This window comes from Mustela erminea, chromosome 7, assembly GCF_009829155.1.
Source record: "Mustela erminea isolate mMusErm1 chromosome 7, mMusErm1.Pri, whole genome shotgun sequence".
NCBI classification, from domain to species: domain Eukaryota; kingdom Metazoa; phylum Chordata; class Mammalia; order Carnivora; family Mustelidae; genus Mustela; species Mustela erminea.
The window spans coordinates 83,947,242-83,959,415 of record NC_045620.1 but is presented as its reverse complement, the minus strand read 5'-3'; positions in this window follow the sequence as shown (position 1 = coordinate 83,959,415).

The following is a 12,174-nucleotide window of genomic DNA, read 5'->3' as shown; positions in this document are numbered from 1 at the left end:
TTAGAGAAATTAATATACCACAACTTTGCCATTTTATATACGAACTGAGTCTCAGAGAGGCAAAGTGACTTGTTCCAGAGCCACAGAGCTAATACAGCATGCTTTTCACTGTTAGGATACGGAGTCGACCACCCCTCAATTAGACAAAGAACACTCTCGATAATGCAAGTCACACAGCGAGGTTTATTTCCAGCTAGCTGGGGCCCAAGTATCTGCCTGGCGCAGCGGGTTTCAACAAGGACCCCGAGCACTCAAAGCCAAGGGTTTATATAGCATTTTCAAGGCACTTTTTCATAGCTATATACATATCTTGCGCCCCACTTTGACAGTTTAACTTTGTTTAACCTTTTGCCACCCCGGCGTCACCCTGGCGCCATCCTGGCAATTAAGTGAGATTTAGGTTTAGAAGAAATTTTACTTTATTTACATTTCCTTCTGCCTCAGCCTCCTTCAGTTTTATGGTGAGGAGGGCCACCTCGAGGCCTCGAGGTACTGAGCCATTTGTCTCTGGAAATTGGGCCATTGAGAAGATGGCCTTTTTGTTGTAAATCACCAAGACATTTGCAAACCAAGGGAGACTCCTGTCTTGCAGGATTGTGATCTCTGCAAGTTAACTATTTGTTTTTCTTTAACATTTGGTCCCTGGGGTGCCACCACCTAACCTTCCTGGTGGTATATGATTGTTTTTTCAGGTTTTAGTTAGTTCCTCTTATCTCAAGTCTCCTGTGCAGTGTCGGCCTGTTAGGGACACTCAGTAAAATGGCTTCCCGGCCTTCAGGATGGCCATTCTTATGCTAACCCACTCTTACAGTGCAAAGTGCCAGCTTTTGCTTTGCCAAGATGGCTGTACTTATGTCAGGGCTAGACTCGAGGTGGGTACAGCCTTATTTTTCTTGGCCTCCACACCTGGAGCTGGTTTCCGGGACTTGTTTTGAAGCTCCTGGGGGAAGGGGAGCAGGGACAGTTTAAGGGTTAAACAACAAAGTTATTGTTTAACCTCAATGGAGGCCTCTGGCTAAAATAAAAATATAAAATAGGTCCTTACATCACCACTCAGACTTTCCTCTAGGCCCACTGGCCTCCAAAGGAAAAATATATGTCCCCACATTTAGGAGCTCCTCTGTGAGTACAACAGCACAGTTAATAGACTGGAATCAAATGTTACTCATTAGTTTATACAATATATGAATCCGCTAACCAAGTTTAAAAGTAATTCAACTTCCCAAGGAAATAAACTGATTTTTAGCTATAGCATGCTGATATTTTGATCTATTAAGATAGCAAGGCAGCTGACTAGTGTCTCAAGGGCTGTCTCTAAAATGCCAAAAACACTTCTAGGTTTACATAAGCAAAATGCAGGACAAAGGTTAGTGGCTACTGTAGGAAGGCAGTGAAGGTCAAGTTGATCATTTTTCTTGGGTGGGGTCTTGCTGGCTCAGGCTAGTCCTTATTGCCTGAGGGGTAGTTTCAGTTTCCATCAGGGAATGCTTTGCCCATGTAGTTGAGATAAACTGGCAAGAAGAACTTAATTACAAAGTTTGAGGTCAAAATGGAGGTAGTTGAAGTCCTTCAATGACAGTTTTCCCCAAGAGTAAATGATGAGAAAGCAAGACAGAGAGCCCAGGATGGAAACTAGCATTTTATAACCTCCACACTAAGAGCCATATTATCACTTCTGCCAGGCCTCCATCTTACCTGTAAAATTTTATGGCCCTGCTGAAGATCTGGATTCCCTATCCTGCCATGGAAACATCAGACAACTTGAAATTTTCAAAGCAAGAAGGCAGACTGAGTTCCAGAAAGGCTGAGATGAGCAACATAAAGAAGACAGAATTCTTGGAAAAGTAGACATCAAAAGTTTTTCTCTTGTGTGCTGGGGATAAAGTCAGGGCCTACTTATTCATTAGGCACATAAGTACAGTGCCTAATGGATATGTGCCCAGGACTCGTGACATGCTTAGGGGCCCATGAAAATACTTTAATTTCTTTTCTAAATTAGGAGAAAAAATGGAAATTTCAAGTTGGACAGAATGTTTTAGCATATAATATTAAGATAGTCACCTTTAGGGTGCCTGGGTGGCTCAGTGGGTTGAGGGTCCGACTCTTGATTTCAGCTCAGATTGTGATCTCAGATCATGGGATCAAGTCCCACATCGGGCTCCGTGCTCAGTGAAGAGTCTGCTTATCTCTCTCCCCCTGCTCCTCCCCATTGCTCATGCTCTCATTCTCTTTCCTATATAAATAAATAAATAGATAAGTAAAATCTTTAAAAAATATAGATATATAATGGTCATCTTTATACCAACTCAGTAATAAAATAAAATTTTTAGCACTTAGTTTTTGTGGATGAAGGGGATCACAAAGGCGAAAGTGCTTGGGACCCACAAATAATCATACACTACAGCCCGGGAGAAAGGATTTCATAACTGACATCAATCCAGGGGACCACACACTTCTTGGAGATGAGTATGGACATGGCATGGCCACCACTTATAAATATCCTTTTCCTTAATGAGTGTGTTCAAATTTCCCTAGTTACAATGAACTGGCTCTGTCTTTGCCTCTTGAAGTTCCCATCAGGACCCCAGAAAGCCGTAACTGCTAGAGGGAAGGGAGCTGGATCAAAGCAATGCACATGGATACAGAGGATGCCTTCAGCATCCTCCCCATGCTTATATTTTTCCCCTCGGCCTCCGATTCAGAGAAGTCCAGCAGATTCCAGGGAAGCCTGTCCCTTACCTAATCCAGGCTGCCCTATGCCCATCTGTCCTGGCCACAGTGATGATCACCCCGATCATCACCAACCCAATCCAGCTGGAGTCAGTCTTAGAACGTTTGCCAGAAATTAAGGGGTGCAAACACTCTTCCCTGGAAGGCATAGTGTACAAAAGTGACTCTGAATTCCTACATAATTTGCCACCATGATCAAAGCCAAAGGAAATCTCAGAAAAACTGAGCCAGAGCCTTGATCAACCACACCTGAGCCTTACGACTAGATTTTTTTGTTGTTGTTAATTACATAAGCCTATAAATTCCCTTTTACTGTCAAAGCCAGTTTGGATAGGGTTTTCTGCTACTTTCAACAACCTTACTGAAACTAAATGTAGCATTATTATTCCCACTTTATAAATTAGGAACAGAGGGTAAGTCGCTTGCATAAGTCACAGTCCAGATTAATCTTAACATGTGCTTTGCATTGATATCAAATGTTCTGTTTTCACAAATTTTATCTGGCTCCCCAAGCACGTGTTACCTTGTAAACACTCTAAGTACGAACAGACATAAGCAGAAAGGAATTACTGTATGTAAGACTTTTTTCTTACTCTTTTGTCCTACTATATGACTCCTTTAAAAAGCTACCCCATTCTGGGAAAGCACCCCCCAATCACCCACATACCTGAAGAATTGGAAGTTTAGGAATTGGAAGGTCAGATCAGAATTTGAAAGGGGTACCCTCTCTGTGTCCCATCTGGTCCGCTCAGCCCTCCTCCCACCCACTCTTGGCTGCCAACTTCATTGCCTTTTTATCATTGACACCACTGATATCCTCATCTCATTCCTTTCCATCTCTCTCAGCGGGCTTTTGAATCTGTTTGTTGGCTCAGCATATCTGGACAACTGTACCTCTTGTAGTTTGGCCTGGTCCCTTTGACCTCCCCTTCCCACGCGTGGTCTAGGCACAGGATCTTTATCTTTGACAATTAAAAGGTGCAAGAGGACTTTTTGCTTGGCTTAGCAAGGTGATCTCCCACTAAGATCCCTTGATATGCTGAGTTCTGAAGGAGTGATACATTTGCAGAACCATTTCAGAAATTTAAAAGAGAAAAGGAATTAAGTCCCCTTAAGCCTTCTGAGATTTAAACATGCAAAAAAATGCCGGGATGTCACTGACCCAGTCTGATACCAGGAAAGGACACCCAGGGCCACAAAGGGGGAAGTTTTCAGGAGGTTATGGGGAATCTGGGATGGTGACCTCCATACAAGTTGCATAAAGGCAATCCAGAAGCAGCCATCTTGGCAAAGTGTCAGGCTTTGGGAATACATATGCATATTAGTTAAAAGCATTGCTACTTTCAGTCATGGCATTGTGGGTTAGCAAGGACCTGTACCCGCAAGGGCATCACCGAAGTATGGGTAGTGTGTGCTGGCCTGTGCAAAACCGGTATTTCAACAGCGACACCTTGTGGCAGCAGCTGAAAACAACCGTGTTGATAACACTACTGGCCTCTTTGCAGAGAATGTAGGATTCTTAGAAAGTTTAAGGGTACTTCTCAAGAGGCAGATGATTTCCTGCTAATAAAGGTAGAGGAACACTACTAATGGTAAAAATAAATCTTTTGGTGAGGATGTGGAGAGAATGGAGCCCTTGTGCTCTGTTGATGAGGATGTGAATTGGTGAAGCCACTGCGGAAAACAGTAGGAGGTTCCTCAAAAAATTAAAAATAGAGTTACCAAATGAACCAGTAATTCTAGTACCGGGTATTTATCCAGATAAAACAAAATCACTAATTCGGAAAGGATCTATATACCCCTGTGTTTACTGCAGCATTACTTAAAATAGCTAAGTATAGAAACAACGCAAGTGTTGGAGATATATACACATACAAGTGAATATTACAGACACATATATATGAATACTCCTCCAGCGCCTGGGTGGCTCAGTTAAGCATCTGCCTTCGGCTCAGGTTGTGATCCTGGGGTCCTGGGATTGAACCCCATGTCAGGCTCCCCGCTCAGTGGGAAGTTCCCCCTCTCCCACGCCTCCTGCTTGTGTTCCCTCTCCCCCTGTCTTTCTGTCAAGTAAGTAAATAAATAAATCTATCTTTAAAAAAAAAATGAGTTCTTGTGATTTGCAACAACATGGATGCACCTCGACGGTATAATGCTAACTGAAATGTCTGACAGAGAAAGACAAATACCATACACTGTGCAATTTTAGGAACAAAACACATGAAGGAAAAAGAAGACCAAAAAAAAAAAAAAAAACCAAACTCTTTTAAAAATTTTATTTATTTATTTCAATATCTCCACACCCAACGTGGGTGGGGCTCCAACGCATGGCCACGAGCTCAAGAGTCCCATGTTCTTCCAACTGAGCCAGCCAGGCACTCCAGGAAAAGACTTTTAGAGACGGAGAACAAGTTGGTGGTAGCTAGAAGGGAGGTAGAGGGGTGGGGGGAAAAAAAAAAAAGAAAGAAAAACACCTGAGGGAGTTATCTGTCCTACTTGTATAGAGGGCCACCCCTGGGTCTGTCCCCAGAACAGGATACAGAACTTGGAGAGAAGGCATACCAGGTAGCGGTTTGTGCTGGGCTGCCTGCCATATCCTCTGTTGTCTCCCAGAACTTCTCCAGCTCCACTTACAGCCTGGCTCGTGGGCCCTGTGATCCCGGCAGTGTCAGTGTGGGGAGCAAAGGACAGCTCCAGAAGAAAAAATGAATCAGCTCCAGAAGCTGTCACTAGGTCTCCAACGGATGGAGTCATTTTCAAGGTCATGAAATTGCAGTTAAAGTAACCTCCTAGCTCCCCTCCAAATGGGGCTTGGTTTTTCTGGGGCTTCTTGTCACTTTCCCGGCAAGAAAGTCCACTTCTCTGTAATCAGATTGCAGAGGTCACAGGGGCTCTTCTGAAACGGGAAGCCAGTTCTTTTCAGCCTTCATTCTATTTGTTGCCCATTTTAGCAGATTAAGCACTTTGGGTTGGGATTTTTAAAATATTTATTCTTTGGGCCAAAGGAGTATCTTAATAAAGCTAAGTTCTTTGTATAAAACTTCTTCAAACCCTAATTAATTCCTGAAGAAGGAGCACGCGTCTCTTAATTACTGGCAGGCCCTCTTTGTACAGGAGACTAGCGGCGAGAGAGCCAACACCAGCACAAGGGCCCCAAGCAGCGACCTTGGACTGAACCAGTCCACAGATGTGTTTTGCTGGGGGCCTTTCACACGAAAATCTAGATTTCTTACTCCTTCGGAACAAAAGCACTATATGGCAGCGGTGGGCGTGGATTCTCAGAGCAGCTGCTGGCTTCTGAGGGTCCCGGTGCGTGTCTTGTTCTGCCACAGTCGCCCGCGTCCCTGTTGTCGCATCCGGGCCCACTGCCCCCATTCGTATTCCCCGCTTGGCCCCGATCTGAATTAGCGCTTCCCTTCTCCAGAAGCTTCTCTCACCCCCCCCACCCCCCCACCCCCCCACCCCACCCCCCGCAGACAGCCAGGATCCTGAGAGACAAGAGGCACATCCATTTCGTTTCCCTCCCGGTGCCGGCATGGAGCGTGGGTTCCCAGTAAACACTGACCGCAAGAATAATGGAAGAGGGGCGCCTGGGTGGCTCAGTGGGTTAAGCCGCTGCCTTCGGCTCAGGTCATGATCTCAGGGTCCTGGGATCGAGTCCCACGTCGGGCTCTCTGCTCAGCAGGGAGCCTGCTTCCTCCTCTCTCTCTCTCTCTCTGCCTACTTGTGATCTCTCTCTGTCAAATAAATAAATAAAATCTTAAAAAAAAAAAAAAAAGAATAACGGAAGAAATGAGGACATACCTAGTGTGCGCCAGGCGTGGGGCGGGACACCAAGGAGCTGCAACGTAGTGGTAACACAGGGAGCGAGGGAGAGAAATTGCACAAGGCGCGCGCGCACGTCTGCGTGAGCGTGCGTGAGAGCGTGTGCGTGCACTCGCGCGTCCGTGTGCGCAGGTGCGCCTTGCCTTTTTTTTTTTTTTAAGATTTTTATTTATTTATTGACTTGACAGATCTCAAGTAGGCAGGGAGGCAGGCAGAGAGAGAGAGAGAGAGAGAGGAGGAAGCAGGCTCCCTGCTGAGCAGCGAGCCCAATGCGGGACTCGATCCCAGGACTCTGAGATCATGACCTGAGCTGAAGGCAGAGGCTTTAACCCACTGAGCCACCCAGGTGCCCGTGCCTTGCCTTTTTAACCAGCATGAGTAAACCGTCGGAGGAACGAAAACCCCAGCGGGGCTACAGACTGGCTGCTCTCAGGAAATGGCCCCTTTCAGGCGCAACCACAGTTTCCTGTCTGTGGCATGTCCAGTCCTATATAATAACCCAAACTTTGGCTTACATTTTCTTCCAGCTCCCTGACTGCCAGAGACGGGTGGTGGGGGCAGGGGGAAGCTTTTCGCTCTCCCCACCCACTCTTCCCACGATCCGGCTGATGAGGTCCCTGGCCGCCGGGAGAAAGAGCAAAATCCGAGGTGGTGCCCTCATCGGCAAACATCGGCTTCCTCTGGGTGGAAGTTTCCTAAAGGTGACTCTCGGGCTCACCTGTGTTACTCAGCGATCCCCCAAACTGGGGGCGTCTCTGTAGTTCCCAGGAGTCTGTCACAGTGTAGGCCTGGAATCTGGTTCACCTCCCTCGCAGCCCCCTACTACCCCAGCCACACTGGGTAGGATTTCAGATGTTGCCGCATTGGCTGCCCTGGAGACTTTTTCCCTGGTCTACAAGAAACACTGACCCTCCTTGCTCAGCCCAGGCCACCTCCGCTCTCTCAGACAGGCCTGAGTCTGGCTCCAGGCCACAGAGGCTCCCAACTGTTGAGAGCACACCTAGAGCTCTCAAGCAGCCACTGAAGTCCAGTCTCTCTGAGCTCAGGGGAAGGAGGTGACAACCCCCCATATGATCTCACCTTCCCCCACTCTAAGCTTAGAGGACTGCTTTGTCCCAGGAAACCTTTCAGGGGAACTCCAAAGGTCTTGAAACCTATATTCTGCATTTGAAGATATCTTAAACCCACTTTAGAATCTCTCTTCAACAAAAATTGTGAAAAACAAAGCAGAAAGAGCCCCATTTAGCATTCTGTTCTAGTAAATAATAGGTGCCCTTAGAAGGATACAGAGAAACATTCCTATGGGAGTTTAAAGGAGTAGACAATTTCTTCCATATAGGGAAAGAACCATGGAAGACTGCCTGGAGGAGATGGCCTTTGAGCTGGGCCTCGGATGTGTGGAGGTCAGGTATAAAGGTATCTTAGGCAAAGAAAGCAGCATAGAGAAAGCACTGGGGCAGGGATTGTGCCATATCAATGGTGTCTTAGGGACATTTCCATTGTCAGCAACAGATACTAAGTGACTTCAGAAAGGGGGGCTACATATGGAAAGAGTTCCTATGAATACTGTGGAACAGTCATTCTCAGAGTACGGCCCCTGAATGCAGAATCTGCATTACCTGGGGACTCATTAGAAATGTCAAATCCAGAACTTCTGAATCAGAGAAGAATCTCCAGGGGTTGGTTAGCATTCTTTGATTTAACAAGCCCTCTAGCTGATTCTTATCTATAGGGAAGTTTGAGAACCTCTGTGATGCAGTATTTCTGGACTGATGCACAAAGAACTGATAGAAGTTCCTTCTAGGGAACTAGATTCATGCTTGCCCAGGGGCTGGGTGGGTGGAAATGGGGAGCAGTTGCTAACAGGTATTAGGTTTCTTGTAGGGGTGGTGAAAATATTTTGGAATTAGATAGTGGTAATGTCTGTACAACATTTTGAATACACTAAAACCCCTGAATTGTAGGCTTTTTTTGGTTAAGTTTTATTTATCTATTTGACAGACAGAGATCACAAGTAGGCAGAAAGGCAGGCAGAGAGAGGAGGGGAAGCAGGTTCCCTGCTGAGCAGAGAGCCTGATGCGGGGCTTGATCCCAGGATCCTGGGATTATGACCCAAGCTAAAGGCAGAGGCTTTAACCCACTGAGCCACCCTGGCACCCCTAAACTTTATTTTATTATTATTTTTTTAATTTTGTATATTTGAAAGAGAGAGACAGAGAGAGAACACAGTCAGGGGGAGGGGTATAGGGAGAGGGAGAAGCGGCTCCCCACTGAGCAGAGAGCCCAATTTGAGGCTCAATCCCGGGACCCCGGAATCATGACCTGAGCCGAAGGCAGATGCTTACTGACTGAGCCACCCAGGTGACCCATGAATTGTACACTTTAAAGTGGTAATTTCATATTATAAGAATATCTCAATAAAAAAATCATTTAAAAAAAGAACCCATTTACTTCTCCATCCACATTCCTGTAGGATCATAAAAATATAACTGATCGCCCATCAAATGAAAAACAGTGATGTAAACTGACCCTTCTGGCAGGGGTGGTACAATAGCTGAGCTTTTAAAATTCACATGCTGTGTGATCTACAAGGACCTCATGAAAGTGTGTTTGTTTCCATCTCTTCACCTCCAGCCACTTGCCATATTTTGATAATGTTCTAAATTACAGGACCCAGAACTGGTCTTTAATTACAGAGTGCTTTAATAGGGCTTGCTGGCAAATACCATAGAATTAAAGGAGCCACTAATGAAATACAACATCGTTTTATCTGTTCTCTGGTGGCAGCTTTTAAAATGCAATTAGTACCATGCAAGATATTTATTTAGGATTTTTATCTCATGTGTCATTCCATTTCCAAATGAGTGTTGTACTTCTAGCTGCTTTTTACTCCTCCATACGACTATTTTCTCATTTTCAATCCACTCTTTTCTTTCCTCTTAGACTCCAGGGAGCCAGAATGTCAGCGTCGTGCAGGAGGGCTGATTAAAGGAAGGAAACATCTTGAGCATGTTCACCAGCCCCACTCCCTGCTGCTCCCTGGTGTGGAAGAAGGAGGAATGGACACAAGGAGTCAAGCTAAATCCTTGCTGGGTACCCAGCCATTCCCTACAGCCTCTGGGTGACGCATGACACATTCAGCACAGCCTGGACCCTCCCCCCATCCAGTCCCAGGGCTTGGCACATGTCCTATGCTGACCACTCCCTACTCTCAGAGGGGGCCAGGCACTTCCACAACTCTCTGGTTTTACCCACTCAAGTGTCACGTCCTCTGTGAAGCCTTCCCGACCCACCTTGCCACCCCAAAAGAGACTCTTCCTTTTGGGATCCCTTTGTGCATATTCAGCAATACCTGCCTTTGTCTACTGCTTGGCCATTAGCAGTGTGTGCTGTTCTCCCCTCTGTGGTGAGCCCTCAGGGCAGAGGGATGACACCAGCTTTGTGGGCCCCAGCACCTAGGAAATGCTCAACTGGACTATTTGCTAATGACATAATTTCCAAATTTTCTCTCTTATGCAGAAGAGTCATCAATGAATCAGTGTCTCTTAAGCCTAGTGTCCTCCCTGAAGACACTGTGGATTTTTCTTGCTTGTGGCTTGTGGCTGGTCTGCTGCAGAACAAGCAGGGACTCTGATCAGTTTCACAAGGTCCCCAGCAGTGAGGACTGCAGAGGGGAGAACAAGGCAGTGTGGTCAGAGCAGAGTCTACCTCCCCAGGGCTGTCTGTGTGAGGGGCTCTTCTGTGGAAACCAATGCAGCACTGAGTTCTATATCAGCCATGACTTGACAGAACAAATGAAACCACTCTTAGAAGTGGGGGCCCATGGGAAAATTAACAACTCAGGAAACAACAGGGGTTGGTGAGGATGTAGAGAAAGGGGAACCCCTTTACACTGTTGTTGGGAATGCAAACTGGTGCAGCCACTCTGGAAAACAGTAAGAGCTTCCTCAAAAAGTTAAAAATAGAACTACCCTATGACTCAGCAATTGCGCTACTAGGGATTTATCCAAAGGATGCAAACATAGTGATTTGAAGGGGCACCTGTACCCCAATGCTTATAGCGGCAACGTCCACAATAGCCAAACTACGGAAAGAACATGGATGTCGGGGCGCCTGGGTGGCTCAGTGGGTTAAAGCTTCTGTTTTCAGCTCAGGTCATGATCTCAGGGTCCTGGGATCAAGCCCCACATGGGGCTCTCTGCTCAGCGGGGAGCCTGCTTCCTCCTCTCTCTCTCTGCCTGCCTCTCTGCCTACTTGTGATCTCTGTCAGTCAAATAAATAAAATCTTAAAAAAAAAAAAAGAACACGGATGTCTATCAACAGATAAATGCATAAAGAAGATGTGGTACACACACACACACACACACACACACACACACACACACAGAATGGAATACTACTCAGCCATCCAAAAGAATGAAATATTGGGGCTCCTTCGTGGCTCAATCAGTTAAGCATCTGTCTTCAGCTCAGGTCATGATCCCAAGGTCCTGGGATAAACCCCTGTATCAGGCTCCCCGCTCAGCAGGGAGTCTGCTTCTCTCTCTCCATCTGTCCCTCCCTTCCACTCATGCTCCTCCCCTCTCTCGTTCACTCTCTCTCTCTTTCTTGCAAATGAATAAATAAAATCTTAAGAAAAAGAGAATGAAATCTTGCCATTTGCAATAACACGGATGGAACGAGAGGGTATTATGCTAATCGAAATAAACCAGTCAGAGAAAGACAAAGTGAAATTGGACAAGGGGGCAAACTATAAGAGACCCTGAACTCTAGGAAACAAACTGAGGATTGCAGGAGGGGAGGTGTGTCGGGGATGGGGTAACAGGGTGATGGGCATTAAGGAGGACACTTGATGTAATGAGCACTGGGTGTTCTATGCATTTTGATGAATCACTAAATTCTGCTCTGAAACTAATAGAAAAAAATACATATAATGGAAGCATATCGTAAAAGAAAAAGAAGGGGGAGGAGGAGAAGAAGAAGAAGGAAGAGGAGAAGGAGGTGCTGCCCATGGGGCAGAAAAGTCTATGAGAAACAAAAACCTCTTCCTTGCTACCAATTTAGTAGAAATGGGATGGAGGATGTGTCTTTTAGATAGCCATTGACTTGGGAATTTAGTGTCTATGTGTTTGGCGGGCTATCAGTGTACCTATCATATAGATCTCAAGGGAAAGGGAGCCCCGATCTGACATTTGGGGTTACGATATTAAATGGTAAGTTCAGTAGATTCACTTAATAAATTGAAACACTATGATGACGGTGATGAAGAAGACGATGAAATGGTCCTGTGCAGAGCTGTGTCCAGCTCCCCCGCATTCAGTAGTCTCAGTGCCCAGCAGTCCTCTCCACCGAGGGATGCCCTAGGACAGGGCTCAGGAAACCACTCTGTGTTACCGGAAGGCTGCTGTTGAGGACATTGCCAGGCACTGAGTGTTAATAAGAGAAGCCACGATGAAGACGTACATCCCTATAGGTGCTGAGAACGGATCGACTCCAGCGCACAAACTTCGAAAGGCGGTGCTTTCCAAGGACCTGGAGCACCCAGGATGGCTCTCTCTTTTCTGCCTTTCTGGGTGACCGCAGTGTAGGCTGGCCCTCTGAGGGCTCACCCATGCCTTC